At 42.9% G+C, this 27,011-nt stretch overlaps 1 protein-coding gene and 1 long non-coding RNA gene across 5 annotated transcripts in view; one reads left to right on the top strand and one right to left on the bottom strand.

Moving 5' to 3' along the window:
- Positions 1 to 20,858, top strand: part of LOC143356634 (uncharacterized) — a 57,434-nt gene extending 36,576 nt beyond the window's left edge. Inside the window, exon 3 of the long non-coding RNA XR_013082703.1 lies at positions 20,841 to 20,858. This is a non-coding gene — a long non-coding RNA (uncharacterized LOC143356634). The remainder of the gene's footprint in view (positions 1 to 20,840) is intronic.
- Positions 1 to 27,011, bottom strand: part of LOC143356633 (inactive dipeptidyl peptidase 10) — a 135,846-nt gene that overhangs the window by 64,617 nt on the left and 44,218 nt on the right. The window contains exons 1-2 of one of the 4 annotated variants that reach the window (XM_076792492.1): positions 16,834 to 17,187; positions 15,530 to 15,787 (exon numbers count right to left, since the gene is read on the bottom strand). The exons of 2 other annotated variants lie outside the window; for them this stretch is intronic. The gene's annotated coding sequence lies outside the window, so the exon portion shown is untranslated. Of the gene's footprint in view, positions 1 to 15,529; positions 16,092 to 16,833; positions 17,188 to 27,011 lie in introns of those variants that run through there. One more of the 4 variants, XM_076792491.1, reaches the window with a different exon arrangement.

Raw genomic sequence — 27,011 nt, forward strand, 5'->3', positions numbered from 1 at the left:
AACTTGAACATTTTAGGAAACTTATGATACAACATTTGTTTCGTGATCTAGTTACTTCTCTATTGCAAAGAACGTGAACAAATATCCTTAACTGATTTAATATTGTAAATCCTTTTCATTAGTAATGCAACATAATGGTCCATACTATTTTGATGAAGTACAAGGAGAGCAGAAAGATGTTGTTCAGGTACACAACGTCGGAAACACAGCTGCCGAAGCCCGCCGAAGAAACGTACATCTCGGCAAATTGATCCTTCATCCCTTATTATCTTCCTCCGCATTAATTAACTATCGTCGGAATCGAGACCCCCCTCAAACACGCTTACGCTCGCGTTTCTTCCAGCCTCCGAACGCAATTTCCAACCTGCACCTGAAACTTTCCCGCCGGTTCTCCGCCCTCACACTTTTCCTGTTAGATCCACACCCCTGTCTCCGGCCCGAAATAGCTCGGCAAACAGCAGCACCGCGGAACCGCTGTTCGCCGAAGTTCAGAAAGCTTTCCATTTCGCGGAACGTTGTCTGTTGACGCACCGATCGATACGCGTTACGCCGCGCTAAACCCGACCAACGACAGTCCAGTTTTGTCCTGCTACTGTCCCGCTGCCCCGTCGCCATTTTTAACTCCGAGACACTCGCCGAAAATTGACGCGAAACAGGCCAAATCAATTGTACCAATTCCTCACTGAGCGGGAATCTCTGCGCTAGAAATGCAATTTTCTGTGTCAAATCATCGCCATTTTTTTGGAAATTTGGTACTTTGAAATATTAGCTATGATCGAAACTCGACACAAAATTATTGGCTGACCAGTACTAGGAATTTACTTTCATTTAATTCAGCCTCCCTAGGGGCTGGTTTTATTAATTTCAAAGTGAAATTCTCTAGACTCGTATATCAGAATGTATAGTTTAAAGATATGTAAAGTTTTCTCAGAGACAAATTATATGAAGTCCAACATGAATTCCCGTATCTTTAACATCGTCGCGCGAAATTCTTGCACGCCACCCTCATCAAGGACGAAAACGTTTCATTTTGTTCGTCGAAGGGATGGCAGTAGGGTCACTTCGTGCCCTCCAACCCTGAACGAGCGAAAGTTCTACGGCGTGTGCACGTGTGCTCCAGTTTTCGTTGGCTGCACCCCATTTTTGCGTGTCCCGGCCGCGAGACAATTCGCTTCCGGATTTTCCTCCCTCTTCCACTCTCCCACTCTCTCACCCTCTCTCTACGGTGTAACCTCGCTTTTGTACCCCTTCCCCCCTCCAGGTTTTTTTCGTATCGAGAATAAAGCGGGGATAATTATCGTGCGGCTTGAAAACGTTTAGCTCCGGGGCGGTTTTCCTTCCACCCCCGTTGCGTTTTCTTCTGTGCTCTTAAATTCGCGTGGTTTTAATAGGCGTGGATCGTCGGGGAGGTTTAATTGCTGGGAATTCGCGGAGTGGGGATCCGTGGAAAGGTTTGTCGGGGATTTGTGGGTCGTGAACGTTCAACTGAACGACCCTCCGCGCCGTAATAAAGATTTCAGCGCTGATTGTTTCGTGGTTCGTTACTATGCCTCTCTGTCTGCGTTAATGCTCGTCCATTTGTTATCGCGAGTTTCCCATAGAGGATTTAGTATCAATCAGAACGAATGTGATATGACTGCGACGTGGGTTGGGTAGTAAGTAGAACAGGATGGCCATAGTCAGACACTTTGTGTCTCTCAACTTATCTTGCGAAAGGACACTTCTATTTATGTACTTAAGTTTGGTGAATTTTTATAGATCTAAGTAATGGAATTTCTCGTCGTTTCATAATGCATAACTCTCGCGATGAATGTAGCAAATTTCGTTTTATAAATATTTCAACTTCAATCTAAATGCGAGCTTCAAAGACTATAAACATTTCACGCCTCTGCCAAAGTTATTAATAATAAAGTGGTTCAAAAGATTGCAATCACTAAAAGCATCACATGGCGTAATGCCAATAAAACAGTTGAGAAATGAATATAATTTTTAATCTATATATTTCACATATACAAGGTGTCCCAAAATTCCTGGTTCCTGAGGTCATTGGAAACGACATTTTCCTTTGCGAAGAGCTCGCAACGGGACTGGGGAAGCACTTTGCACATACAACGTGTAAAACTAGAAGCTAATGATGGTTCATCGAGTACCCATCCTTCGTATTGGCCCGAGATTATCGGTTTCCGAGGATCGCGCGCCACAAGCACCCCGATAAGTCGAGTGCCTTTGCCTCTATCTTCCATTCGAACCGGGAATATCGTAATGTCGGGGCGATATTCGATACGAGAGGGTTCTACACGAGCATCCCTATGGCCCGTTCATCCCCCACGTTCTCGAAGCGGGAAGATCGAACTTCAAGATGGCGGATTACCGGCTTCCGCAGCAACACGCTGCTTTCGTCGCTTATCCTTCGTCTTTTCTCTTGAATTACCGAGTCCACCTTCTTCATCCCTACGCTCTGACGGAATTAGGCTACCCAGCCATCCTGCAAAAGGAAAACTCGAAATTTTCCATCTTAATTTTGTTCTTGAAGTTTCGATGATGCTTTTGTTTGAATCGAGAGACGTCGTAGAAGACATAACGTTCAAAGTTGAGGTTCTAATGATGTACATTTATAGAGGAAGGAGAAACTTACTCCAACAAGTTGGGAAAAATCATGATTTAAAAGCGTACCCGTTACGGAGTGATCGTTGTTCAAGGTAGTATTTAAAAATATTAGCTCGTAAATTCGAGGAACTTTTTAAACTGTAATTAATTCGGGAGTTTTACAGGAAACGAATTTATATGATCTACCAGGCATTGCATGCGGATGATCGCAACAACATTTCAGGCTCGTAAATAATCGTATCAGTTTAGGAGTTCTCATTAAAGTTGATCGTTGAAGTTTTTGTAATTACTGTTGTTTTCAGCATCTTTTTATGTGTGCAGCAACCCCGTCTAAATAAGGGTTGAAAAAAATCCTTTCTGCAACCGTTGCACCGATTTGTGTACCTGATGCAGTGCAAATATTTCGCCACGGTGACTAGGAGCAGAATTTGTCGCCTGGCAAAGCTCAAGGAGATCCTTAATCGCGAGAAGTAGGACGATTAAGAAGAAACCCGAGGACACCTTCGTTTATCTCGTATATTCCCGGATTTAATTAGCTGCCGTACAACTGCGGGGGCCGCGCATCGAATTTTAAATCGGATTGGAGATTTGCAGGGCTTTGAGACAGTAAACTGGACGGTGTCACGTAGAGACTGTACGGGAAAACGCGAGTCGCGGACGTGACTACTGTCACTTTAAACAATTTACAGAGGAACTGTAAGAATAGAACTCCATTATCCGAGAATAGACAGGGGCCGAGGTGTAACTGACTATACTGCGGATGTTTATGCAAATCAAGGACTATTGTCGCCCGGAGACACTGGTACGAAACAAAAGTCGGTTCTATCCTGAATAAAGCATGATAACGTCGGGAGACAATGCTGTTCAAGATGAATTAATCTCGTTACTCTGATTAGCTCCGAAGATAAACGCGTCTGACCAGCGCAACGGAGATTCTACTTAAGCCCGCAGATCCTGAGTTATGTGATTCTTATTCTTCACGGGTGTCTCCTTCCCGGACAATTTAAGAGTCGTGCGCTTCAACTAAATGTGCTGATACTTTCTGCAATTGTCAGACTATGGAGAGAATGGCACTTTTAAGTTATGTGTATGAAAAAATATGCAAACAAATTTCTCTCTAAGTAGCAGTGTTAGGAACAATTTGTAATTGATGATTGACCTCGTCGGTAACATAGAAGTAACAACTACTAAATATAAATGTAACATTCTATTTCAATGTCCGACCAAGACAAGAAATTTCTACTAAATTCCTTCTAATGTTCGATTTTAAATTATAAAATGTGCGTATTGTGATTTATTTCACCTACGCCTGACCAGTGATAGAATTTTCTACTTAAATAGCAGTTTCTTTTAAGTACGAAACTTTCCAACAGTGCAGCTTACAAAAAGCGAAGAAGATCTCAAAGGATGAGTATACGTGAAACGTATATGGGTTGTATTTCAACTCTGTGTGACTGCTGCGAGGAGTTTCAACTTACATATTACTTTACTCAACACCTTTACAGTCTGAACATCTACGAACACTCGGTAATTCTACTTCTTAAATACTTGTTATCTTTTAATGTAAAATTATTGTGACCTACATACGAGAAGTGGAACTGAAATCCTGTTAAAAAGATCTGTCTACGAGTATGAATTGTGAAATATAACGCTATATTGTGAAATGAGGGATGGCGTATCTATGAGGACGAAATTTGCGGAGCGTTTCGTCGCGTTAATTTATTCGGCGACCCATTTTCCCCGTCGATTTCCAAACATGGCGGTACTCGTTGGGGCTCGAGAACAGTCTGCGTCGGAAGACAGACGAGCTCGGGTTGAAATGTAACGGGGAAACTTTCGACGCCCGCGAGACCAGCCCGACGGTAACTCCGTTAATTTTTTTCCCCGTGACCCACCCCCACTTTCACCGAATTTCAGCGACAGAAATCGGCGCCAAGTCGCGGAACGAACGCCTGGAGCGATTGTCGGCGAAATGAAAGGGGTTTTTCAGGTTTGGCAACGGATTCCATTGTCGTCGGTCCGGTCCAGGGGACAGAAATAAATACTCCCGTAGACAAAAGGGCGTAAAAAGGGTGGAGATCTCTATCATCGCAGCCAGAACGCGGTGAATCCTACAGAAAACTCGTCCGCGCCGCCTGTTCAAACTAAAAATCGGGAGAAAGGTTGTCAGAAATTTCTGAAGTAAAATATTCCACCCCAAAAATTGCAAGCCGAACAATTTCTTGACGAAAACCTGCGTATGTCAAGAAATGAGTAGCAAATGGACAGATGAATATTTCCAACATAAAAATTCATTCAAACCATCTACCGTTCAAACATTTTTAAAAATCAGGTGACACAATTCTGTTGATAAATTCCAACAGTGCTTTCACAATTTAAACAATCTATTTTTCACGCATACTGAGACTGTCATATAATAAAAATCCTTTGGTGCCAATCCTTTTCCAGCAACTCAAACAATCAGGTATGTATTCGTCGATAAAGTTTAATCCTTCCGCAAATTCTAGCGACAAATAACAATAGCGTGTTCCCGATTTGTACAATTAATTGTGTCCGCAGAGTTCCCAGCAAATTTTCATTTGGCCGTGTCGGTGGCAGCGGCGAGTTACCCTTAATTTCGCGAGCCACCCTCGGGGACAATTAATTCGAATTCACTCGGCAATTTTATTTAACGAAGATCAATTATAGTAGATAATTTAAACCGTGGTGGCTTACGATCGTAATTAAGCGCCGCTCTAATTCGGAATTTCGAGTCGTCCCGAAATTCCTTCATTTAGAGGGTTGGCGGAAAAAGCTGGCGACCTGGTCCGCCTCGCCTTTTTCCAGCCGCGCCGCATTCCCCGGCACGACACAGAGAGGACAAAAACAGAACGACGAGACTTTCCGCATGAGAGCATGTGTTCCACTCGACATCCGTTCTCTTCCACCCTCGCGCAACCACCCGCCTCGTTCCAACCCCCTCACGATTCATCCCCCTCTCCGGTCTCCCCTCGTCCTTTCATTCGACGCTTCCTCCGTGCACGACGAGCACACAGTCGATTCTTGCGCGCCGCTCGCGCGGCATAAGCGGCTTCGCTGAATGCCGCTCTTCTACGACTACTCGCCCGGACAATTCCTCTTTCGAGACGGTCCCCGAGGCGTGTGCACAAACCCGATGAAACGTCGCCGCTGATCCCTTACGAAACACCGCCAAACAGCTGGCAATTCCAATTAATACACCACCTAAGGGTGGTTGCTCGACGAGTCTTCGAAATGTTGCACTCGACGCTAACGTGCCCCTTCTAATTTTTCGAAGGACGTGCAAATGTCTATTTTGAACCGCCAAGTTACCCTTAGTGATGCAAAACTACCAAACAGCCGCTCATTCTAATTAATAATCCACGTGCCCGTGGTTTCATAACGAGTCTGTGATTTTGCATTCGAAGCTGAGGGATGCTTTTCCCATTTTTAGTGGCAGTGGAAATGTCAATTGTGAGCAGACACGTTGCCCTTTAGTGTCGCCAAACTGCCAGACATCTGATCAATTAAATTAATGAATCACCTGCATGGCGGTTCCCTAATGAGTCCTCCAAATTTTGCACTCTAAGGGCTGCTTCATCAATTTTATAACAGACCTGGAAATGTCAATCGTGGACTGTCAACATACGATGTCATAAAATGTTTAATGCACCAAATTTCATTCCCAACAAACGATATTAGAAAATGGTTAACGTAACAAACATACGTTTAATACAGTAAACAAGGCTTGCTCCTGAACGTACCCTAGGAGAATTATCCAAGTCAAACCGATCAATCTAAATCAACCCTTAATCACACATCTGGACACCGACCCCAGGAACCAGCCCTCCGATTAATAGATTAAATCACCCTCGTCTGTCACGCACCCCGGATCGTTACACAAAAAATTCTGCTGTCACTCTCTGTATCCCATCAACCCCTTGCCCTGGATCTACCCCTTTCTCGCGAAACACTGGAGCGTCTATACGAGTTTCACCTTCGTGGTTCCGGCGATCAGAGTCATCTTTGAAAGCCGGTGAAGCGGTGTCGGCTTTCATTTTCTCTCAAGGAACCGCTGACTCGGTCGGTTGACGGTTGACAGGCCACTGAAAGGCCGGAAGTCGGCCTCCTTTTCACGCGGCTCGTTATTGATATCATGGCGTCATCGGGTGACGCCTCGGCCCCTCTCTCTCTCTCTCTCTCACTCTCTCTCACTCGCTCGCTCTCTTTGCCGTTTAGTCAGCGTTTCGGGAGAATCGAGCAATTAATCACGTGCTTGACCGTGCGGCCAGATACTCAGCATCCCTTGGCATCGCCTTCCGCGAGCCTTATTGTCATCGATACGACCGCTTCATTACGATGCGTCAGCCTGACGAGCTTTTCGATTAGCGGACTCGTCGAGCGAAACTGGCCCTTTCTCGTTGCCACTGCTGGGAATTTTGTTCGAAATCAAGTTGGATATAGTGTATATCAAATTAGGGGATGTTCAAATTAGCATTCGCTAGGTCCGATTCCGTTTATAAACTATGCAGCCCTCAATTCTGCAGTGTTTGCCTTCGAGTGAGCACCTTTATTGAGAACACTCCATAGTTAAATTGATTAGTTTGGATAGTTAACGTTACAGGATTCTGTCCAAAGTAGAGTATGATGTAGTACATGAAATTATGGGAGGAGTTTGTCACCATTTTGCTGGATTCGAATCTGAAGTGTGAGAATCTTATTCAAAATTAAATAGAATGTAGTGAAAATAAAATTAGGGGGGCGGGGCGAGGGCTTAGATCATAATTTCACTAAACTCGAGTTTGTTTATAAAATATGAATCGTCCAATATTACAGTGTTTGTCTTTAAGTGTATATCTTCATTGAAATCGTGCCACAGTTAAATTGATCAGTTTTGATAGAATACAATATTGTTTAAAACGAAACATCAAATAGTTCTGTTGAGATTGTAGAGGATCACGTCATAATTTCCTATTATTTGTTTTCGTCCTGTACCCGAACAATTGTTTACATTACCTTATCGTGAAATTTAGTAAGCAGAGCACCACCGACAATGTTTACAAATACCGGTCGAAGTGGAAAGAGCATGTTACGAACAGACAAGTTAAACAAACCTCAATAGCGTGTGTTCGACGGGCTTTCATGAAAACTTCCCATCGAAAAGTTTCATTCCACATTGTCTATTTACATTAGTACTAAAAGTCAATACCGCGCATTTTTATACCATCGATTCTTTTCATTTAGGTTGTTCGTACATTTTATGACTGGCGCCCAACCAAGTTGCACTAATAAGAGTAACTTTTCTCTCCTTGCAAATTATTGATTGAAGCATTAAACTCTTTATCACTATCATGAACTGCAGGAGCTAGTAGAAACATCCAGGACTGGTCAGACATACTGCAGAAATTTTATTCACACATTTCGAAAAGTATACCACCCGAAGATATATTCTTTCGCCATTTATGTCTAGAAAATTACATTTGCCTCCAGATTTGCGTATTATCGTCAACAATATTTGAAAACAGTAGAAATAATCGAAAATGGTCAAGCAATGAGCAAACACTAATTATAAACTATTTAATGGGTATACCTTCCAAGAATATCGTCATATCATATTGCCTTTGATCTTTGAGACATTAAATTTGTCTGCAGAATAATATTCTGCCGTCGTTAACACTTGGAGCAAGTAGAAGAGATTGAAAATGGTCGGACAAAGTGTAAAAATTCTTCTCGAACTATTCGAAAACTCGTGCCGAGCAGAAATTGTGCATTCGAACTTGCAAATGGCAATTAGCTTTATCGAAAAGGCCAGACAGAATGTTTACTAGCCGCAGTATCGTGTCGAATACATCACGGAATAAATTTCGCGACGGCAGCAGCCAGACAGCGTGCCAGCGACCAGCGTTACACGCGAAAGTTCAGCGCGCGAGTCTGTGATACATCGATCTGTTTGTGCCGTTCGTTTCCCGTCAGTGATATGGCACTTCATTATACGAAACGACACGCTCCGTTGAGTTTTCCAATCACGACAGAGACGCGGCACCGACAAGGAACTTGAGGAGATTTACATGTTTCGTTATCGCGGTGCGACGAATAAAAAAGAGAGAGTCGCGCCTGACAAAGTCCCGGATACCTGATCCGGTTTAATATCGCAGACAGTAAACTTTGTCAGGCAGCACGCCGGGAAAAATAACACGGAAAATCTACCTCGGAAGCTTCGCCTAACGACAGAGACAAATTCTAGGCCCCCGCGACCATGACAACGGAATTAAAATGAAAATTACGTTGGAATATCAAGCGAGCTCTTGGCTCGCTTTATTTGGAACAAATATCCAAACATCGATGACTGACAAATTTTTATCCACCATTCTATGAAAAATATTTGGAAACAATTACTTATGCGAGCAAATTTTCTTTTCATCATTCTAAGGATAAGTCTGTAAGAAAATTATGGGCATTCGAAAATTACGGCTGGATCTACGAAATGTATTTAGTAATATTTTATTTATGAAAGAAGTACTTTTGAGATGAGTCTGCAGTGAAACAACTGCACGTACAGATACAATCCTAGCATTTTTACAATATTACTATAGTATATTTGAAAGGATTATTGCGATGAATTATTATTTAACGATATTGTTCCACGGTCAGTAATTGCCTGTATTAATATAATTATAATATGTATACAGCTAGAGCCCAACAATAGCAATTATACCCAAATAATGACGGAATTTCAATCGCCATTGTCACACAAATCACTCATTAGTGGAGCCCAACGACATTTCATTGGCAAATTTAAAGGTTCGGATGAGTAAACAGGGTACAGTTGAAACTTTCAGTTGCAACTATACACCGTATAACACCTCAAAAGGTAAAGAGGTTCATGCATTATTCCCTCTTATCACTCGGCCTGGCATTAATTATACATGCGGATGCGTTTCAAGCGCCGTTTACCTTCGTCGGGACCGATTAAGCGGATTTTAGCGATCAGATATTAATAATGGCGATCGTATTCGTCGTCACGTATCTCTTAAGCGATATTACACATTGATCGGTTTATCAAAAAATTTTCGGAACGGGACCAAAACAATCAAAACGATTCTTACTTCAACCGGTGATTCTCACTTCCAAATATTCTTCGCTTCCCTTCTAAATTCGATTAAAATTCTTGGAGTGTTATTTCAAAATGAAAAATCTATTTAAGCACAACAAAAAATTTCGTGATCCTCACACACCCTTCAAAATGAAAATTCATATTTCTCTAAATGCAAAAGTTCTGCATCTATTTTTGTTGTGTAAAAAATTGTTTAGACACAAGGGCTTAAGGAGACAGAGAAAATGCTTCGGAATGAGAGCGGTTAAAAGCAAAACGAGAAAGAGGCTAGCGAAAGACAAAAAGCTCGACAAACGAGAGGATAGGATTGAGAATGTGTCTGGAACGCAGCGACTGAAGCCGAAACTTCTTGAGATTTGCGAGTAGAGAAACAATTTTAACGACTTCCGTGGTCGACTAACAAATCGGTAGTCACCGCGATCCCATCTCGCAAATGGCGGCGTGCAGAGCTGCAGTTTCCTCGGCTCGCAGAAACTTCGTTTTTCCGCTCCATCGCGGCGCGCGCCGTTTCCCTTTCGCAATCCCGAAACTTTCTCGACGGAGTTCCATTGTTTACAACGAGTCGGCGGCCGGGTCCGTGTCGACGGGCGTCTTCTCGCTAAAAACCGCACGATATCCGCGCCCCGCGGGCAAAGTCAAATTCCGAATGGTCGGTGGCCGTTTCCACGGGACGTGCGCCGTTTTCGAAACTCGGCTGGAAAAGTTGGTACCCCGTCGCCGTCGTCGACCACGTTCCCCGGAAATTCCATTAGGTCGCTATCTCGACAAGCGAAGGAGCCGTGTTTACGTTCTCCTTTTCGCCACTCTCTTTTTTTTTTCTCTCTCTCTCTTCTTGTGTCCTCATCAGCGCGGGCCGCCAAAGCCGGATAAGCCGACCGGTGGTTAAAAAGGTGGCCAAGAAACCCGGGCCACTTCCGTTTTTCAATTTGCCCGGTCCCCTTTGCCATTGTCTGCCCCGATTAGAGGACTCCGACTTGCAAATTGCAATCTCTGCTGCGCCCCGTTGTCCTTTGCCACGGGATCCTGGCCCTTCCGCGAATCCTGCTTCCCTTTTTCATCCTGGCTGAGCCGCAAGCTATCAGCCCGTTGGGAACGAAAGTTCGGAACATCTGTGCCGTTCCGAGGGATTCGTTGCGCCACCAAATTAATGAATCACTAAATTATAAGCCAGAATAACCTGTCTTTGGTATGCTGTACCTTCGCGCAAAACGTCAGCTACGTTTTTCGTAGATCCAATTTAATGATCAAAACCATCAAAATGTTCTGAACAGTGCGCAATGGTTAAACGGATAAATCATGATGAGCTGCTTTTTCGGATTCAGCGAATAAAACCAAAACGCACCGATTTCTCAGTAATTTTCGGTTTTCCACCTGAGGTGAAACAGCAGCGCTGCCATCCGCTCGCAGGCCCGGTTCCAGAACAGACGGCAGCGACGGAAATATTGATAGCCTGGCCGCTGCCAAGAATGTCACGGCTAAGCACGCCGGACAAAATGCCGGATCGTGTCGGTATCGCGTCCACCAGATTTTTCCGCGGTTCTTTCTCAATGGAGGAGCGATTCGCGCTTGTCGCCGGACACGTGCCTCTATCTATAGCCTCTATCTTCCGCAGCCGTTCACACGCCGCCCCCGCGTCGACAGAGATAGATTCGAACGCGTATATTTAGCGGGACGCTCGGTTTTTCGGGGCGGAGTGCGCGCGGGGAGGGGGAACGGATAGACAAACATCGCGGATTATTCATTGCACGCCGTAAATATCCCTCCAACTGCGAAAAACCCCCGGGCAAAAAATTATTCGAGCCGTGCAGTCTTATCGGCCATTCTTCTTACTGAAAAGAACGAAACAAAATCAAAGCGTGCGTAGCCTGTTCGGTAGCTTATCCAAAGAACATATTTTGTGCCAATTTTTAACCCTGTACGTCGACATGGAGGGTGGTAATGGGATGACAAAGAAAATCAGGTTTTCCCGTAATTTCTCTCATCCTCTTCAAATTGAAAATTCTGAAAAAATCAGGCATATTGTAGCTATTGGAATGCACCGGAATGCATCGGAACCGAATTTTAAAAAATAGGATACATTTTTAAATGCCGATTTCTTGTAGAAGTTATGAGATACTAAGTTTTTATATTTTTACAGTTTCAGCATGTCGTTATAGTTGTTAACATATAATTTTTTCAGATTTTTCAATGTGGGGGCACATGATTAAAAAAATCAAAAACCGCTATTTTTTACCTTTTCCGTTAAGGTACAGATACCATGTTCATATAACTCGTATAATTAATTTCTTAGATGAATATTATATGAAATTCTAAATAATGTGCATATATTTCCATGGAAGAGTTTTTACCCCTTTGCTGCATCAGTTTTGTCGCTACACCATTTCCCATAAACTGGGGTAGATAACGAAAACCCACTTTCGGATTCGTATTCGATGCACCAATATCTATGGGAATCGTTTAACGATTATCGGAATCAAAATTAGTATTGGCCAGCGTAATCAGGAATAAATGCGTGTGCATAAACGTGATAGCATTACCGGAGTCGTATAAATAATTAATTGCCATAATTCAATGAAATCGGGTGAAAGGAGCCCCGGGGCGATCGCGATCCGATTTACAATGAACTTTCTCGCCTGGTAACGGCACGTCGAATCGATAACGTCAGACATCTTTTTCGAGGCGAGCTTTTTCCCCGAGTTTTGTGGATCGTTTTGCTACGAGAGAGAAGAGAGAGAGAGAAATAGAGAGAGAGGGAGACGGTCATAAATCGCGTCGGCCAGCTTGGATTTAATATGCTTCGCGAAACGATACGTCGCAGGCGTGAAAACCGGCCATAATAGCCTTTATCGGGACACCACCTGCTGGCAGCCGAAGATAGAACGCGACACGATCGGCCGACGATTTGCATAAATACCTCAAGTCCTAGGTCGTTCTCGGGCTAAAACTCGCCAATTACGCTGCGGCCACGCTCCCACTTTCGACGATCCATTAATCGAGCTTCGAGGAAGGTGATTTGCTACCTAGCCATCATTCTCGGCATCGGTGAAAAATTCCGCGAATGAAAAGCCGTGAAAAATGTCCCGGGGATCGCGAGAGAAGCTGTCATCGACTAATTGTCGAGCTGCCGAGACGCTGGGACGGGAAAAGCGCGTTAAAAATGATTTTTATGGCGGTTTTCAATAGCCAATTTTCTCGGAAAATTATATCCAGAGGTGCACCGTACCAATGCCATGCCGTGCCATTCCAGAGTTTCGTTAAGTATTAAATTCACAATATGCTTGCAATATTATTTTCCAGTGGCCGATTGGCTTTAAATTATATTTTATGTGCCTGTTAAACATCACTAGACTTTATTAAACGTGTTAAAATTACCGATCGCAATCTGTGATTTTTTGTTAAACAGAGGACTTCTAATATGAATGAAACATCATTTCAGAATAGACAAGTACGGTTAGAATGATTTTTTGTTCTGCAGTGAAACGGCGCTAAACCACACTGAACAGAGCTACCTGCAACGCAACGTGCGTAATTTTCACTGAAAAGCAGACGTTTGATTGAATTAAAAATTTATCGTAACGAAATTGAATGTAACATTCAATTCGGAGAGAGTTAAAGCGTCCGCACGAGAATCCGCCAAAATAATTAATTAGGCAGCTGGTAGTGAAAACATTTTTCACGTATCAGCCCTCGCGGCGTGATAAAAAATTCTTGTTCCGCGTTCGCCGTGTTCGTACTACATAACAAAAAAAAAACGATTCCCGTGATAAAAACGGATCCTCGTCCGTAAACGAGATTCCACCGACACGCTATCGATCTAAATGACTCGAAAAGACAGCATTTTAATTTCCGAATCCCAGGGCATTTCATTGATTATCGAGGATCGTTCGTGGAATATAAAATTCCCGTCGAAATTGAATCGCGACCCCGATCCACCCTTCTGACTCCCACCCCCCTCTCTCTCTCTCTCACTCTTTTTTGCTCTCAATAATCGATTCAGTATCGCAAATACATTCGAGTAAAGTGACGTTGGAATTCGCACGGGTTTCCGATGCTCAGGGTGCTTTAACAGAGTAAAGGGAAAAAAGAAGTTCGTCTGGAACGTTTCAACATTGTCCACGAACAAAATAGCGCATCAGCAACGGAAATGATCCGTGAAATGTTCAACTTCGTTCCGCGAAATTCCCCCTTGATTTTTATCACTGCGAGAGCAGATCATTTGGACCTCAATTAATTCCTAATTCCCAAAACAATTGTATTGTAAGGTCATACTGAATTGATAATTCTCGTGGCCCAGGGAAGAAATTAAGTTCGCCGGTAACTCGAGCACGGTGGAACACGGATTAAATCTCGTAGGTCGAAACCGTCCAACCGAGGGGGCAACAATTACCCCTAAAATGATTCGAAAGTCTCGGAAGAAGCGGCGAATTCGATTACCCCTAAAAAGCTTACTGCCAGGCCCGGGAAGTCGAGGCTTCCCTAACTTTCTTCGTGTTTAACGCTAATCATCGAGAGCCACTCGAAAAGTTGCAGATAAAGTTCCGGCGAGCGGCCAACGTCGGCGGCAGCCGTTCGATGGAAATTCAGTTCGCGGATTGCCCGGAGGCTTCGCCCTTCGAAAAGGGCGATTTAAGCGCGAGAAAACGAAGGGACGAGTCGAATTCGGTGACTCGATTGTGCACCAGCCTCCCGGAAACTCGTGGCGGAAGTTCCCCCTCTACTCCGGTTGGAACTCCGTGATCGACCGAGCGCGAGGAATTTCAATGCGTTCCGATCCGGCCTCGGTGCAACGCTCTATTTATTCGACGCGCTTCGAAAAGCTCGGGACAGTCCGTGCCGAAGGCTTTATCGACACGATGAACCATGTTCGGGCGCTGGTGCCGGTCCCCGGGAACTTGCGACGAGATTTGTTAACGTTTAATGGAACTCGAGGAAGCTGGAACGAGGACGTTGAACGCAGCAGAACTCGAGGAAGTTGGACGAAAAGTGATGGAACTCGAGGAAACTCGAAAATCTTGGAATCCGTGTGTTATTGTCGAGTAGAACTCGGTGAAGTTGGAATTGGAGGTGTTATCGTTCGATGGAGCACTGGAATTTTGGAACAAGAATGCTAACACTTAATGGAACTCGAAGAGTTTTGGAATGAAGTCTCAATAATGAAATCGAACTGGAAGCAATTTTATTGTACTTTAACCCTCCGTATGCCGGAGTCATTCGAAATAAGATAATCGCTATCCCCTCTTCTTCTTCTTCTTCACCCGAAATACGACGAAAGCCGGTCCCGAGCCATCATCTTATATCGAAAGAGAACTTTAGTGAATCGGCGTGAGTCAGAAATGGCTCCGGCATAGGCCTAGAAGAACGCGCAGGGGTCCGAGGGTTAAATGAACAGCTTGCTGCTGAATTCCTTATTTTGGTAATTTTAAAAAAATTTTCCACGGCTTTCTTATATTTATCTTAATGTGACCTCGTAAAGAAAAGTCTCCACTTCACAATGACGTCTGAAAAATTAACATTCGATATTTTTTCGCAGTGTTCTTATACTTTAAATGAACAGTGGCAATACGTTTGAAGAATTTTGGAACAGAAAGAGTTAATAATGAACTAGAACTTTGAAAGAGAAATATTAATACGAGTGACGAGCTTTTTCGCACGTGGTCGTAAGTTCTGAAGTCCGTTTTATCATCGAGGAAAATTGATAATAATGGGTACGAGGGTGGCGACGTTTAAAGTTTGCACGCAGAGTGTTCGTTTCAATGAGAAGTTTTCACGGAACATGTGCCGGCGCATAATTGTGACATGAACGAGCCTCACCGTTGCCAACGAGTCGGCGAGAGAATCCCGCGTCGTTAGCACCTCGTGCTTTTCGCCCCGGAGCTTTCGTTATTTCCAGGATGGCCGTGCTTTCGTGGACATCGCGATCCGCCGATGAGAACACGGGCGCGACGGTTGGTTGTTATTCGAACACGGTTTCCAACGTTCCACTATTTCCGCGCACCTTCTCGAGCGGATTGCGAAAGAGAAACCGGAGAACGTCGAGAGGGGACGATTCAGAAGCCTGGGAACGCGGAGCTGGGAGAGAAAGACAAATAAGAAAATTCAACAACGTAAACAAAACTCGACTGAATAAAAGTGGTTGAAATACCAGTATTTATTACGTAAACAACATTAAATATAAATAGTTTTATATTTTTTACTGTTCTGTCACGTGAATGGTAAAAGTATTTAGTAAAGTGTTTGTGTAATGAAATGTTGGTAAATTATGAAATAAAAATGTTTGTGGAACGAGTATTTATTAGTACAAGAAGTAATAAACATGAAGGGTCAAGCCTTTTTATAGTGAGTTCCACTGTCATGTGACGTGTACGTATTTTTAAAAAAGCGTATGCATAATGAAGTATCGATAAAACAAGAAAATATTATGGAATGCCAATGAAAAGTGTAAATGAGGATTAATAGAAATCTAGGAAAATGTATTTTTCACATAAGCGGATAATATATTGTGAATAAGAACTCGAAAAATTTATAAGCGGAGAGTAATAAAATTCGACAAGTAAAAATATTGCATAAATTGAAAACTTTATGAAACGTTAATAAAGAGCGTGAAAATATGGAGGAAATTGAAAAAAATATACGCAAGTATATTTCACTTCATAAACGAGTAATGTTTACACGTAATAAAATATTGCAATGAAGTCCACCGAAACAAGAAAAGTAAACATATTAAATAAATTCGAAGCATTATACAATATTAATGAAACATGGGTACGAGTGCTGAAAGGATCGAGAGAAATGTAGACTAATGTTTTCGTTTGATCTCGATTAATTTGTCCATAAATATTCAGAAAGTTCTGTAGTGAAATAAAATGCAAAGATATTGAATGAAATATAAATATTACGAGATACTGATCACCAAGATAACCTGGGGTATATTGAAATTGAGCTCTGTTAAAAACAAAAATAACCGGAAAATAACTGCGGATCTTTGTACAAGATGGGACTGTTCCAATTTATTTTCCAAGAAATTAATTTTCGTTGTTAAAAATTCAAGCGAATAGGAAGCGAAAGGACAACGAGTATTATTCAAATATTTTGTGCTCCGCGTCCCGAACACTCACGTTTTGCTGCGAACGCGTGAAACCGGTTTGGAAATAGCTTTGGCGGCGAGAGTCGCCGGGAATTAATTACCCGAAGCTGTTTCTGCTAAGCTCAAAGCATTACTGGTGCTTCTAGGTCCAAGTGGAGACGTTCAGGTGTTCCGTTTCTCGCGAGTCACTCTATATATAGCAGGTATACAGAAGAAAGACGGAAAATTGCGTTCGGTTAAAATTGGGACCGAGTGTGAGAAATAGCGTGTGCATGAAAAATATTGAAAAGATGGGGAGCAAAGAAGCTGAAGGAAAAATATCGATGTCGGACACTTGATTTCGACGACGAAGTCGAGTCACTGGCACCATTAAAAAAAAATCGATTCACAAGTGGAGAGACATCGCGCGCGTGATTAGAACCGAGGTTTTCCGGAGCGAGACAATTTCGTGGTTGCGATTGCTGGTTTCACTCGCGTTCTTCCGGTGTCGAAGCGTAGCGAACGGTTCCGTGCTCGTGACTGAGTAAACACAGGTCCAGTATCTCGTTCCCGGTCTCTTCCGTCTTCATCCCCTCCAGGTTTCACCTATTCTTCGTGTTTCAGTCGAATACCTCAGGTAAATCAGCACGAGGATTTATTCGGTACGATTCGTGACGGATATCCCGTTCAAAAATCCGTGAGAAATTTTTTTATTTAATATTAAAAACACCAGACACACCATTATATTCCATACTCTTTAGTACGCGGGTATAAAGTAGCTACAAATGTTTGTTTTTATTCTGTGACTGAGGCGACTATAAATTTTTATTTTTCAATTTTGCGAGGTGGCTATAATTTTATATTTTTATTCTCTGATTATAGGGCTGACTTTTTATTTTTGTTTCGCGGTTGTGAAGCATTGTTTCGCTTTACGAGAAATTCATTTGTTTCCTCGGGCCCCGATAAACAGTTACCTGCATTCTATTCGTGTAATGATACGCGTGGTTGTTTGTCGACAAGAAGCTATGGAATCGCGAAACATTTGTAAGTACAACGGCACGTGAACAATTTGTGTCGTCGGACAAAAGTTGATCGTCAGCGGTCTGGCCCCGGCGGGGTTCGATGTAACTCGATAAGTCAAGTTTACGATCGATCGATCCGGGTTGGCCAGCGTTCGGCGAGCAAGAATCGAATTGTTTTCGGGGGTTTCGTCTTAAAATATCGTGTAAACTTCGCCAGCTCTCGGGTCTCGATGGCTCCCGGTGAAAATAGAGGGGGGTTAAAAAGAAACTCGGAAAAAAGCAGAACCGAAAATAAGAGAAGGAGGGCGCGGGAAGTTTGTAAAATGCGGGCAGCCGAATGGCCCGGACCGGTAACAGTAATAGAAGTCCGAGAAAGTTAGTTTATGGCGCAATTGTTGGCGAATGGGTAACCGTAAGTAATACTTCCTTTTTTCCGACGGTAAATAACGCTCGCGACCGAGACAGGGAAAGAGAGAAAAAGAAGAGAGAGAGAGAGAGAAGAATGCAGTTCAACGAACTGCATCGCCGGCCCGGTGCATTATGGGCTTGGCGAAATTTTCGGAGCCACGGAAACGCTCCGCTATCGATGGAACGATACTGCCTTCCGCTCGCGATAATTATTTTCCGTCTAACTAACAATAAGATACCATAACCAACATGCCGATCTTTTCATAAGAAAAATGGTAAAACGGTAACGGTTTTATTCAATTTTATTCCAGCCTGTGCGTCGTCATCTTTTTTAATGTACAGGCAGTTCGTTGGAATTTTAAATCGCCGTATTTTGAATAATGAATGAGAGGTTCGGGGAAAATTATTAATTGGTAGTTCCAATATTAGACGAGGAGAAAGAATTATTTTTTGTCGAAACGGATAAAAGATTGGTCGAGTTATTTTTTGAACTGCTTGTTAGGGGGTGGTTTTGTTGGAACGTTAATTATATTGTATGAAGATTTTCGATGAGTTTCTCATGTTTGCTAAAACTGAAGCCTTCGAACGAGATTGCAATAAAAATATTTTCAAGACGTCTTGGAATTCTAACGTTACTGTTTATTTTCATTCACGGAATGATTACGACTGTTCAGGATGGATTAAAAATTTGATGCTTACGCAAAGCAAGTTAAAATTGTAATATAATTTTGTGGAAATGTGAGAACATGTAATAGAATGTAACAGAATTGCAAAATTTTCGAGATTCTAGCGTCTCCGAAATAAAAGTGACTCTTTGTGGAGGGAAAGGGTGTTCGGTGGCACGCAATCCTTCAAACCCAATTACGAAATTCCTCTACGGGTCCTCATATTCACGCGGCGATGATCCTTAGATCCATGTCGCATGAAAGATCGTGTCAGCGACGCGACGGAATCGGATCGTGGCATTCGTGGCACGCGACACTGCCGAAATAGAAACGCGTTTCTAGTACCGACCGCGTCTCCACTCGCTTCTCGGCTCTCTACCGTTCAATATTCTGCTAAATTTAACTTAACACGATCTTATCGATCCTCAATTCATCATCACAATATTCTTAATATATCTCACAAACCTACTGGTTCCTAAATAAAAATAAATTTGCTTCGATTTAATCCTCAACATTCGAAATGATTTAAAACCGGTCCAAACAATTTATTTTGAACTGCGTTGCACGGTATAAAAATTTGCAAATAAATTTTTTACATGTAGCTTATACACTGTATTGTATGCTTGTAAAATAATAATAACTTAGCTGTGGAGTTGAAGATCTAATTTAACTGTTATTTCAGTGTGTTGATGTGTTGACTAAAGCCCGTACTAAAAGTTTGATTTTTAACTCTGTTACATGGTATACAAATTCTTGATGCATTTGAAAATGTGTACATTATACACTCTATTATACACATACAACATGACATTTTCGACAAGGAACACAGACGGTATATTGAAGAACAATTTAGAGTTTGGAAAAAATTCGAGTCTGGGATAAGTCTGGGTCAGAAGTTTATCGTTAGAAGGAAAAACAAATGCTCGAGTGGCAATTCATAAACCTTCAAACGTAAATACACACGTATGAAAACGGCAATAAAGTTCCGGATCTTACTATTTTTACGATGCTGTAAACCTTGGAATAGTGGCCGCGGCTCACTCTGAACCAATTATTATGTCTCACAGTTGACTCTGTTTCTTGTAACGAGAGACAATGTTACGCGTCAGACTATCTTTAGAATATTATTACTCGGTGCATGCACTCGATATAACTTGTTATGCTTTAACGACAAATGTTAACAAGGAAGATACTCTCTTTGCAAAATTATTTGCAGCGTACAGATAAATTTCAACATTGTCACCTGGGTTTAATGTAACGTCAGCAGCTTCAATGATTTGTAGTAATCGCTCGGACGTTTGTGTAAACAGAGAGTGATTTACAAGCCCCAGAGTCAAACAAAAATCCATTTTCTGAATTAAGAGTTTTAATGGATTGAAATCACAAGAGAGAGAGGGGGGGGGGAGGGGGCGAATGGAATGATTAAAATTATTGCATTGCCATATAATTTACATTTGACGGTTTTATTGGCCCGTTTTCAACAGAAAATGATACTCGCATTGGATACCCTAATAATATTACATTTCAATATACACGATAAACTGTATACAACGCATACATTTTCGGTATACATAATAGCAAGAAGAGATCAAACCAGTAAAGGTACCATGTTCATGTTTGGGGAATTTATCTTCCATATCGTTTCATTTCATTATATTCTCTGCTGCATTTCGCTTTAGAATTATATTTTTTCCTTTCGGACAATTTCTTTTCTCCTTCGTTTCTTTATAATTCTCTCTAAAATTATTATTAATTTTCTTCTTGCAAACAGTTTCTATCCTTGCCGACGTTATTAAAAATTCTTTTGTATCCTTTCCCATAAGTGCGCTATCTTCTCCACGCAACAATCCGATGCATTTCTTTTATTTTCCACTCCTTTGTGCGTCACCGTGTCCTCGGTATCTCCTCAGTGTCTCCTCTTTTGTATCAAAGGACCATCGTCAAATAAATTGCTGTTATTATAGGGTCGGTAGGGAAGGACGGAGTACCCTAAGGGATGTCAGAGGGATGGACAAAAAGAATCGGGAGAAGGTAAACACAGACCTGTTATGCAACGAGACAGGGCTGGCGACGATAGGGGAGAGAAAGGGCGCAGGAACGAGGCTCTGGCCCTGACCTAGGAGAAAACCGGGCCAAGTCTGGTTTCCATGGGAACCAGAACCATCACCTGCCGGACTGTCTCGCGGTATACCCCATCGCCGGGGAACAGGAGCATCGATCTTTGACCCGGCTTCGTCATTGAATGGTGTGCGGCGGCCATTCAACACTTCCTGATTGAACCAACACCAAAATGAAACCGGACCCGGATGCAACTTGCAACAGGCGAATCTGTTTCCTGATACTTCACCTTCAACCCTTCCTATTATCGACAAACTAACAGATAGGGCAGGAAAGTTCTAAATCCGACACAGTGTAGATAATTTTTTGGGAGGACAGGAAGGTAGACTTAAAGCTAGGTTGAAATAAATTAAAAATTAATTTGGTTCATAATACAGTGGCTTGAACCGAGCTTCGTTCGGATTTTTAAAATTTAAAAGAGTTCAAGAAGCAACCGTTCTGACAATTTTCAACCCTGTTTTGACTACACTGTCCAAACTGCTTTAATTTTATGGGATTTTGTGAGGGTGATGTTTCTTATTTAAATAAAATTTCCATAATACCACACAAGGATGATAGGGAATGAAGGGACCTAGATACGACGTAAAATAAATGATCTATCTCATTGAATCTTAATCCTCGTAACTCCAGTTCAAGAAGATCCTGAAGCTCGAAGGGTTCCTTGCCTACTTTAGTTCAATTTTTGCAACTTCCTGCAATAACCACGAGCACTTCGTTGCTCCTATTAATATTTTCATCTATGCCTCTCTTCTATCGACAATTTTCGATTTTTTCTGACACTCGAGAGCCACTGCACCCGTCACAGTCTCTTAAAAGCGCAATGACAGCAATCGAGAAGCTCTCGAAGCTTTTTGCGGCAGACTATCTGCTTCTGAACCATCGATCGAATAGAACTTCACTGAATTTCGATCAACATGTATCTTTTTAACGTCCGTCCAGCTATTATTCCGGAACGGATGGGCCAATCGGAACGCAACCATTTAGGGGATGTTCCCTCGGTGGTCCCGTTGAACAAACATTAGAACGCGTCTCGCGCAGCCAGTGTTAAAAGTGTTTTCGGATTTGTTTTACCACGATGCGAACTCGCAGCACGATCAAATCGAACTTCCGTCTGGGCTCTAACGCGAAAAGTTTGATTCGACGATTCGAGTGACCTCAAGGATCGACCATTGACCAATGTTGGATCAGAGGGTCCTCGAAGGGGCGAGGGTACGTTTTACGACTCTCCTTCCGAGAGATCGAACCCTGATGAGCGTCTAGGACGCGCGTTACGCCCACGCGAAGGTCCACTCGGCATTTGAGAGATTCCTGATAGGGTGCCGCCTGCGAGAGAATCCTGGAATGATAAGGGGTTTCGGGAACGGTCCTACGGCCGATACGGATCTCGTAACTAGACTGAAATTACCGTCTCTTTATCTGCGCCCCCTCGGTAAACACGAAATGTCGTTCTGATACCGGGCTGCGCGGCTTTGCTCCGTGATTAAATGGTCCTGGACCCTTTGGAGGGCAAGGTCTCGGTCTCGGAGCGTTTCTAATTGGGCGAATTGAAACTTAGGCATTTTGTTTAACACTTCTCCTTTCTTCTTTCTTCCTTTTTTGTATGAAGAGTTTGAGAACTTTTGAGAACTTTTGATTCTCCAGCCTCCCTGAAGAATTACAAAAATTCAAGCCAAACGGGGTAGAAATTTCTTTGCCGATTTAAATTGACGCTTAAACCTACCCCGCCCTTGTATATCACCATCATAAAGACCTTCGTAAACCTTTTCATTGTGTAAAGTATTGTAGCACTGTGTCAACGTAACATCAAAAATCCAATTAAGCCGAGGAAATGAGGGACGGACACAGCCGAGGCCAACAATGCTGAAAGATTACTGAACCTTCAAAAGAAAGAAAGATTACCGCTAAATATTCAAGTAGAAGCGGTGAAAACGAAAAATATTCAAACGGAGGGCTTCTTGATGCCACTTACCACTGTGCATCTCTCGAGCACGGCGCATTGTGCTCGAGAGAGTCGCGCCACTCGCGGCGTAAAAACACTCGGAAACAAGAGAAGAGTAAGAAGCAAGGAAAGAATGAAGGACAGAGGAAAGAAACCGCGCCGAATGAACGATTAATCCATTAATATCTGTGGAGACGCTTTTCTCTCCTCGGCGAAACTCGGCCGGCCATGAATTATTTAAACGAGCAGGCGAAACAAACGGGCCGCTAATTAAATTTTCCATTAACGTCGAACACCGTCCCCGCCTCCTTACCGAATTCGCGGATATTAATTGGACGAATAGGTAGCGACCGCGAGTACTTCGACTCTTAACGGCCCGCTAATTAGCATATTAATGCGTCACGCCGGAAGTCCGGTTTTCGGCTTAACGTGCGCGGATGAATGATCCGGTCGCGGATCGGTTTAAACCGTTAATGAAGAATCGAATCGGGTCTGCGCGTGCATTACGCCGGCCGATAATTGTCTAATCGCGCTCGTTACGCCGCACCGGCTGTTTTAAAGCCATTAGGGCCTGGAAAGTGATGTCGGACGTCGTTAGAACGGGGACAATGCGATTTACCCACCTCCGACAACATTCGCGACATTTTATCCGTGTGTGCAAATATCGTTTTTTGAACGAGTCGAGCGGCACGTTCTACGACGAAGGGCTCTTTTAATTTTACAGATATATTCAGTAACTTTCACGAAAAATTTACCCCTTTCGAAAGCTGTTTTAATGAGTTGTACACCATTTGAGATGGTCTCATGTTTGAGACGGTCGAGGCACACGCTTACAACTTACAGTAGTCTACTGTACAGAAAGAAATAATACTGAGCGTCAATTAGACGCGGGATATTCAACAAAAACTGTAGTGCAGCAGAACCGAGTTAAGAATAGAAATTCTCGAATTTTTTAAAACTTGGAAGAAAGTTCCCCGGTCTAATCAGCATGGAAACCAAGAGAGTGGAGTGCTATGGTGCATCTTAGAGCCCCCGTCATTGAATCTGACTTGCAAAGATGCGGGATCGCGGAGGAGTATTGTGTCAAGACCCTTCAGCCCTTCGACCGTCTTCCATTCACCAGACGGAACCGGACGAACCCCATTTATCGGGCAGCCTGACTGCCTTATTTATCTTGGAGCTGCCTCACCTATTTGCTGGGCCTCGGCAAATATTTCCAGAGGACTCTGGGATATCGGTATCAGTGCGCAGGGTCATTCTCTTGGCTCATCTGGTGGGCAAACAATCGGGGACGGACTAGGTAGCAATCTTGATCTATTCATTTGGAAGCGTCAATCGAGTGAAATCATTATGTTTGCCACCCCTTGCTGGGATCCGGGCTCTTGGTTCCCTTGTACAGTGTGTCCCGAAAGCACAAAACACAGAATCCGTTATTATTTGGCAAGCTGACGATAATTTATTTTCCAGGTAAAATTAACTCGCAAAACGATAAAGGATTTTCCGGTGCACATTTGCCTGGGGAATATTTCTGTTTCGAGTAGTATTTCTGGCATACCTTGTATCCGACGCAAGTTCGTTTATTGTAACACCAGTCAGCAGATTTTTGCGCGGACGTGAATTTTTATGGATTAACTTACTGAAATTGGAAGCGATAAAAATTCCTCGTACCGATTATATCCTCGGGGAAATAAAAATCTCGTTAAACTTTGTTGCGGATTTTTATGTACAAGGGCCGGGAGGATCAGGAATTTTGAAGTAGCGCAAAATGAACGAGCAACTTTATTAGACCGGATGAAACTGTCGGACTGGTGGACGTGCCGATCGCGTGTGTTGTGCGGGTGCACAATAAAATGGTCGGCTGGCACTGTGGAAACGGGATCACTCGACTCGCGCGTCGTTGTTAGGAAACAAGTACCTTGACAAACTATTGTCTGTCGGAGCTTAACAAAGGAGGGCGCAGCTGAGCGGACGAAGGACGAAGTTTTACTACGGTTCCGGTATCTCGCGGTCGACTATTAATTCGGCAACTAACGTCCTTCCGTTTACGAGCCGCATCCTGCCTTGAAGTCTGGAACGCCGTCCTGTAAGTCATCGTCCCCATTTTACACCGGCAAAACGCCAATTTCTGCGGTATCACGGAGGCCATTGATTACATGCAAGGACGAATCTTTTCTTAGTTCTTCCGGTTAATCAACTATACGAGGTGGCTGACTATCGTCAATTGCAGGAAGCAAGAATTCAAATGTATTCCTTCTTTTCGTAATTTTGAGAGACTGAAAAGACCATAACAGTATGCTCAAAGTATTCTAATTTGTTTTGTGTGTTCGTGTTTCTTTGCCTGTGGGAGATTTTGATTTTTCAGTAGAGTAGGTCTGCCTATGGTCAAACAAAGTATAAGTCACAAGTAGGCTTTGTCGCAGTAGAATAGGACAGTCTGCAGGCGGACAAAATAGTGTACAACGGTATGAGGTCAGAGAAAGCAGAATGCTTCGGCCGGTTGTCGAAAGTATATAACATTCCAGCCTGTTACTACTCGAAGTAAAATAAGACAGTACGTAATCAGAAATTGATACATCATTCTGTGGTGAAACAATCAGAAGAAAGAAATATCCCTCTGTCAGACTGAGGAGAGTAGGTCAACTTCTGGGTAGACAGTAGTAGAATAGAACGTTTTGTGATGAGAGAAGTAGTAGAAACAAGCAGTGCGTTGTCAGGCACAGGACTATGGTACAGTATGTGGCAAGCCTGTAGTAGAATAGGACGGTATGTGGGCAGACAGTAGGGGAATTTGTCAGTGTATGGATCAATAGTAGTAGAATAGGATTATGTGTAGACAGAAACTGCTAGATTGAGGTAAACAAACAGTAGTAGATTAGGGCAGTGTGTGACCAGATCGGAGTAGAGCAGGAGAATATATGGACAGACAATAGGATGATTATTCAGTTTATGGACTAACAGTAGTAAAATGGGCCAGTGTGAACAGACAGTGGTAGATTAGGGCAGTGTATGAGCAAACAGTGGTAGAATAGATCACGCTATGATTAGATAAGCAGTGAAATAAGATCTGTGTGGTCAGACAAATAGCAAAATAGAACATTATATGCTCAATTAAGTAGCGCTACGTTGTTTGTTTCACGTGACACATTGTCAACTTTCAAACTTATCAACGAGCATAATCTTGAAACTGAACCATTCCTCTGGTTTCTAAAATTATCTTGACCCTTTCCCACACGTCTGGGCGACAATAAATGATCACTAGTAATTAGCTGGTGGATAATGATCAGCAGAACTATCTCCAGCCCCGCTGACATTAACGATCGCCCGTTCGGTCGCACAGCTCTCTAGCGAAAGGGGCGTCTGGGTGACAACAAAGGCAACGAGAAGTCGTTTCGAAATACGGCCAGTAATCCGCGCGGTCATTAAGCGGGTAATATCGCCTACAGCGCGACGCGCGCGAAATCCTCCTTCGTTTTCGCTCACTATGTCTATCTCTATCTCCCTCTCTCTTGTACTCTCTTTCTCGCAGTCCTGCACACTATCGTTCCTGAATCGCTCGATCGGCCGTTTTATTAGCCGAGCGAGCAACGGGACCTGCTGAGTTCGCTGTTCGCACGATGAGACGCGCTGGGATCCGCAATTTTTCCGCGCTGTTACTGGCGAACCCATTTTCGAAACCAACTGTGTGTGCCATTTAATTATTCTGTTACATAAACAAATTGAAAGTTCTCTGGCTAATGTACCTTGGCTGTTTAGTAGGGAAATGTGGTAATACCTGCCCTGCGGATTTTTCTGAAGATAGAAATTTACAAAGATACGAACGAAATTAAAATTTGATTCTTCTATTAAAGATTGTACAAAGGTCGAGAAAAAATTAAACTTGAATGATAACACATTTTTGGGAACGAATTGGGAAACCAACAATAAAGAATGGTTGCACATGGCTATGTCGTGGAATAAACGAATGTAAAATACATTGGAAATATGAAGCAGTAAGAAAATGTAGAAGACGCATTAAGTCCCGTATCTCGATCTTGGAAAATTTCCTCAGGGTGTAATTCGGAAGTTTGTTCGAATGACG

Source organism: Halictus rubicundus, chromosome 8, assembly GCF_050948215.1.
Source record: "Halictus rubicundus isolate RS-2024b chromosome 8, iyHalRubi1_principal, whole genome shotgun sequence".
Classification (NCBI taxonomy): domain Eukaryota; kingdom Metazoa; phylum Arthropoda; class Insecta; order Hymenoptera; family Halictidae; genus Halictus; species Halictus rubicundus.